Below are 6,491 nucleotides of genomic sequence, written 5' to 3'. Positions count from 1 at the left end.
CCTTTCACTTAGTGCATAGGCTTTATGCACTACCTGAACAATTGTACCACAATGTGAATGAGGCCCTCTTTTTTATGTGATATACAGGTTGTATCAGAGTGCCTTTTCCTTGTAATTTTTGGCAGCACTTGCACTTTACATATATATATATGTAAATATACAGTAAAGAATGTTTCCTAACAATTTTTCCTCTAACATCGATTTTATCTTCGGTTTTGTGCGTATTATTGTCAGTCTGTAAAATTGGCGTACTACTCGGACAACATCGCTCCCAGCAGCGACCTGTGAGTCCAAGATGCATCCAGACATCCTCCCCATGCTGTTCATGAACCATTTCACTGGTGTTTCCATCAATTTCTGACCAATTTCTGAACCAGACACCCTGCCCTCTTCAGACCAGGGGGTGCCTGGTTTAATGCTCGGGTTCTCCTATTGACTTCCATTGTGCTCGGTACAGCATGCGAGCTTCCCAGGGTGTTCTACTCGAGCACCCGAGCACTTTGGTGCTCGATCAACACTATTAGTCACATTAATAAACAGAGTTTTTCATTGCAAACGTTACCCTGTAGATGAAAAAGTGTGGAATACTTACAGATCCCCCCTTTTACAAGAATCTATACATATAAAGAAGGCCTCATGCACACGACCGTTGTGTGCATCCGTGGCCGTTGTGCCGTTTTCCGTTTTTTTTCGCGGACCCATTGACTTTCAATGGGTCCGTGGAAAAATCGGAAAATGCACCGTTTTGCAGCCGAGGCCGTGATCCGTGTATCCTGTCCGTCAAAAAAATATGACCTGTCCTATTTTTTTGACGGACAACGGTTCACGGACCCATTCAAGTCAATGGGTCCGTGAAAGAACACGGATGCACACAAGATTGGCATCCGTGTCCGTGATCCGTGGCCGTAGGTTGCTTTCATACAGACGGATCCGAAGATCCGTCTGCATAAAAGCTTTTTCTGATCTAAGTTTTCACTTCGTGAAAACTCATTTCCGACAGTATATTCTAACACAGAAGCGTTCCCATGGTGATGGGGACGCTTCTAGTTAGAATACACTGCAAACTTTGTACAAGACTGCCCCCTGCTGCCTGGCAGCACCCGATCTCTTACAGGGGGATATGATAGCACAATTAACCCCTTCAGGTGCGGCACCTAAAGGGGTTAATTGTACTATCATATTCCCCTGTAAGAGATCAGGGCTGCCAGGCAGCAGGGGGCAGACCCCCCCCCTCCCCAGTTTGAATATCGTTGGTGGCACAGTGTGCCCCCACCATCGCCCCCCCTCCCTCCCTCTATTGTATTAAATCGTTGGTGGCACAGTGTGCCAACCACCATCGGCCCCCCTCCCTCCCTCTATTGTATTAAATCGTTGGTGGCACAGTGTGCCAACCACCATCGGCCCCCCTCCCTCCCTCTATTGTATTAAATCGTTGGTGGCACAGTGTGCCAACCACCATCGCCCCCCCCTCCTCCCTCTATAGCAGTAACATTGGTGGCAGTGTGCGGTCTCAACAGTAGAAGATTCATACTTACCTGCTTGCTGCTGCGATGTCTGTGAACGGCCGGGAGCTCCTCCTACTGGTAAGTGACAGTTCTTTAGCAATGCGCCGCACAGACCTTTCACTTACCAGTAGGAGGAGCTCCCGGCCGGACACAGACATCGCAGCAGCAAGCAGGTAAGTATGAATCTTCTACTGTTGAGACCGCACACTGCCACCAATGTTACTGCTATAGAGGGAGGGGGGGGGCGATGGTGGTTGGCACACTGTGCCACCAACGATTTAATACAATAGAGGGAGGGAGGGGGGCCGATGGTGGTTGGCACACTGTGCCACCAACGATTTAATACAATAGAGGGAGGGAGGGGGGGCCGATGGTGGTTGGCACACTGTGCCACCAACGATTTAATACAATAGAGGGAGGGAGGGGGGCCGATGGTGGTTGGCACACTGTGCCACCAACGATTTAATACAATAGAGGGAGGGAGGGGGGGCGATGGTGGGGGCACACTGTGCCACCAACGATATTCAAACTGGGGAGGGGGGGGCTGCCCCCTGCTGCCTGGCAGCCCTGATCTCTTACAGGGGAATATGATAGTACAATTAACCCCTTTAGGTGCCGCACCTAAAGGGGTTAATTGTGCTATCATATCCCCCAGTAAGAGATCGGGTGCTGCCAGGCAGCAGGGGGCAGTCTTGTACAAAGTTTGTAGTGTATTCTAACCTGAAGCGTCCCCATCACCATGGGAACGCCTCTGTGTTAGAATATACTGTCGGATCTGAGGTTCACGAAGTAGCTCATATCCGACAGTATATTCTAACATAGAGGCGTTCCCATGGTGATGGGGACGCTTCAAGTTAAAATATACCATCGGATTGGAGAAAACTCCAATCCGATGGTATAAAAGAACTCCAGACTTTACATTGAAAGTCAATGGGGACGGATCCGTTTGAAATGGCACCATATTGTGTCAACATCAAACGGATCCGTCCCCATTGACTTGCATTGTAATTCAGGACGGATCCGTTTGGCTCCGCACGGCCAGGGGGACACCAAAACGACTTTTTTTTTCATGTCCGTGGATCCTCCAAAAATCAAGGAAGACCCACGGACGAAAAAACGGTCACGGATCACGGACCCACGGACCCCGTTTTTGCGGACAGTGAAAAAAAACTGTCGTGTGCATGAGGCCGAAGGACGTATATATGTGTGTATGTATGTTCCGCGAGCACTCAAAAACGCAACCATCGATTTCAACGAAACTTGGTATACACATCCCTTGCTACCTGGAAAGAAATCTTGTGGGGGTCACAGCTCTCTAGGATGCACCTTTTCTGTGATATTACCAAAAAATGACCTGCATTAGCCAATACAAGCCTGGAAGTCTTTCTCTTCATATCCCAACTGCCATACACACGGTCACATGTCCCTTATCAGCCAATAGAAGCTTGCAGGCCCTTAGTCTCCACATACACACAGTTTTACTCCAGTTTTACATAACAACCCAGTCATTTTTCTTCACTGCTGTAGGTCAGCTTTAGGCTATGGCTACACAACTACATGTGACGTGCGACAATAAGTCGCACGACACATAGGGCACAACTACACTGCTATATGTGTCGCGCGACATTGATGTTGCATCAATGTCACGTAACAATTTTTATAATGATAGTCTATGGTGTTGCATTGCGACATGGGACATGCTGCGACTGCAACGCGACAGTCGCAGAAAAATCGATCTTGGATGGATTTTTTGCAACTGTGGTTTCGCAGTCGTAGCATGTCACATGTTGCAGTGTGACACCATAGCCTATATCTATGAATAAAATATGTTCTCTTAAGGTTGGCTTATGAGGTGAGGCTTGTGTGATTAAGTATCTGGGATCTGCCTTATCCAGGCAATATTCTCCCAAGACTTTTCACTTTCCCATCCCTAGGATTACATAACAGTGATTTATCCTATAACTATAATTATATGCTTACATAATTAATGTGTGATTATAATTTATGACAATGTGTGCACACCCAGTTACTTTCTGTCTCTTAGGCCTTGTTCACAAAGCTACAGTAGTTTGTTAAAAGGTCACTGAGCTTTCAGCAACCTTTTGATATGTCACTAGAGGCATGTCAAAAGTTTTGATCGTTGGAGGTCTGCGGCCCCCACCCATTGCTAGAACGAGGAGAAAGAAGCGCTTGTATATTGCCATCTATATCCTTGCTGCAGGGGACGGAGCTGAGACACCATCGCGTTCTATTGAGTTGGTCTCGCTTCCTCTCCTGCAGCAAGGAGAGAGCATGGTATATGAGCACTTCAGTGGGGGTCTCAGCACTCAGACCCCACCAATCAAAACCTTTGATATGTCTCTATGACATATCAAGAGTTTCTGAAAACTCATTGACCCTTTTTAACCTGAATCAATAAGCCAAAAACCCAAAAAAGCTGCAACTAGACCTTTATAGAAGAAATGTATTAGGTCTGACGATTTTGATGTGCTGACTAGCTTTGTCTTTTGTCTTTGCAGTATACATTTGGAGGTGCGCCTGTCTCCATTTTGGTTGTGCACTTCTAATTAACCCTTCATTTCCACAGGCTGTTTTTACTTATTACAAAATATAGCTGTAGTCTGCTCTCCTGGAATTCATTTGAGGCCTGCTGGCACAGAGAGAGGTAGCACAGAGCAGACACAGTGTACATGTGGAGCTTGCTCTCCTAAAATTAAAAGACTGCTTTGCACAAAGAGAGACATAATATAGAGTAGGTTCCCATCCAAAGTGAGGTCACCTGGCCGGAGTGGATGGGCACAAATGATTTTTATCAAAATATATTTGCTAAGTACCTCATATTCATTTTAAACAGGGATTACAGAGCTAGTTCATATTATAATAATCTTTATTTATTTAGTGCCACCATATTCCGCAGCGCTTTACAGTTCATTCTACATTTCCAGAGTGATGTTGTATAGAGTTGAGCGGACACCTGGATGTTCGGGTTCGGCCGAACTTTAAAAAAAAGTTCGGCTTCGGGACCCGAACTTGACCCCGAACCCCATTGAAGTCAATGGGGACCCGAACTTTTGGCCACAAAAAATGGCTCTAAAATAGCCCTGGAAAGAGCTAAAGGGCTGCAAAAGGCAATAAAATGTGCTTTAGAGCATGGCAAATGCTCTGCAAACAAATGTGGATAGGGAAATGAATTAGAATAACATAAAACATAAAAGACCTTAGAAAAAATTGAAATTAGGAATGATCTAGGAGGAAAAGGTTGAGGAGGCGGTGAATGGGTGGATGTGGTGGGTAGGCTCACGTGGCGGTCTTGGTGGAAGCGGCGGCGAAGGAGGAATAGGTAGCCTACACAGATGTGTTATTTTTCATTTTTACATAGGGGTATCCCCCGAAATATTGAGACATATAAAAATAAAAAAGGAATAAGTGCACTTGAGTACAAGGATGGATGGTTGAGGCTGTTAGAACTGTCTATTCTGCACAAGGCACAGACAAGTCTTTTTGGGATCCAGGCCTGGTTCATTTTAATGAACGTGAGCTTGTCCACGTTGGCTGTGGACAGGCAGCTGCGTCTGTCTGTGATGACACCTCCTGACGTGCTGAATACACGTTCAGAGAGTACACTGGCTGCAGGGCAGGCCAGCACCTCCAAGGCATACAGGGAAAGCTCTGGCCATGTGGACAATTTGGAGACCCAGAAGTTGAATGGGGCAGAACCATCAGTCAGTACGTACGTGTAGTCGTGTGCACAGGTACTGTTCCACCATGTTGTTCAAATGCTGCCTCCTGCTAACAAGCTCCATATCAGCAGTTGGGGGCGGTTGTTGCGACGAGGTGACAAAGCTTTTCCACATGTCGGCCATGCTAACCTTGCCTTCTAAGGTGCTGGCGCTGACACAGCTTCGTTGGCGACCTCTTCCTCCTCGCCTGCCTTCGCCTTGTGCTTCCACTTGTCCCCCGGCGTCAGTCGGGAATGCTCTCAAGAGCGCGTCTACCAGTGTGCGCCTGTAGTTGCGCATCTTCCGATCACGCTCCAGTGAGGGAATTAAGGACGGCACATTGTCTTTGTAACGGGGATCCAGCAGGGTGGCCACCCAGTAGTCAGCACACGTTAAAATGTGGGCAACTCTGCAGTCGTTGCGCAGGCACTGCAGCATGTAGTCGCTCATGTGTGCCAGGCTGCCCTGAGGTAAGGACAAGCTGTCCTCTGTGGGAGGTGTATCGTCTGCGTCCTCCGTATCCCCCCAGCCACGCACTAGTGATGGGCGCGAGCTGCGTTGGATGCCACCCCGCTGTGAGCATGCTTTATCCCCATCCTCCTCCTCCTCCAGTAGTGGGCCCTGGCTGGCCCTGTACCTGGCCTCTGCTGTTGCAAAAGTCCTCTTTCTGAGCCACTTCTGAGACTGGCCTGAAAGTGTTAGAGATGACCCCTCTTCCTCCTCCTCGTCCTGAGCCACATCCTCTTCCATCATCGCCCTAAGTGTTTTCTCAAGGAGACATAGAAGTGGTATTGTAACTCTGATAACGGCGTCATCGCCACTGGCCATGTTGGTGGAGTACTCAGTGCAACAGTGCAACATGGCACACAGGTCTCGCATGGAGGCCCAGTCATTGGTGGTGAAGTGGTGCTGTTCCACAGTGCGACTCACCCGTGCGTGCTGCAGCTGAAACTCCACTATGGCCTGCTGCTGCTCGCACAGTCTCTCCAGCATGTGCAAGGTGGCGTTCCACCTGGTGGGCATGTCGCGTATGAGGCGGTGAGTGGGAGGGCTGAAGTTACGCTGTAGCACAGAGAGGCGAGCAGCGGCAGGATGAGAACGCCGGAAGCGCGCACAGACGGCCCGCACTTTATGCAGCAGCTCAGACATCTCGGGGAATTGTGAATGAATTTCTGCACCACCAAATTCAGCACATGCGCCAGACAAGGGGATGTGCGTCAAACCGGCTAGTCCCAGAGCTGCAACGAGATTTCACCCATTATCGCAC

The sequence above is a fragment of the Bufo gargarizans genome, unplaced genomic scaffold (genome assembly GCF_014858855.1).
Source record: "Bufo gargarizans isolate SCDJY-AF-19 unplaced genomic scaffold, ASM1485885v1 fragScaff_scaffold_703_pilon:::fragment_2:::debris, whole genome shotgun sequence".
NCBI lineage: Eukaryota > Metazoa > Chordata > Amphibia > Anura > Bufonidae > Bufo > Bufo gargarizans.
This window is presented reverse-complemented; position numbering follows the sequence as displayed.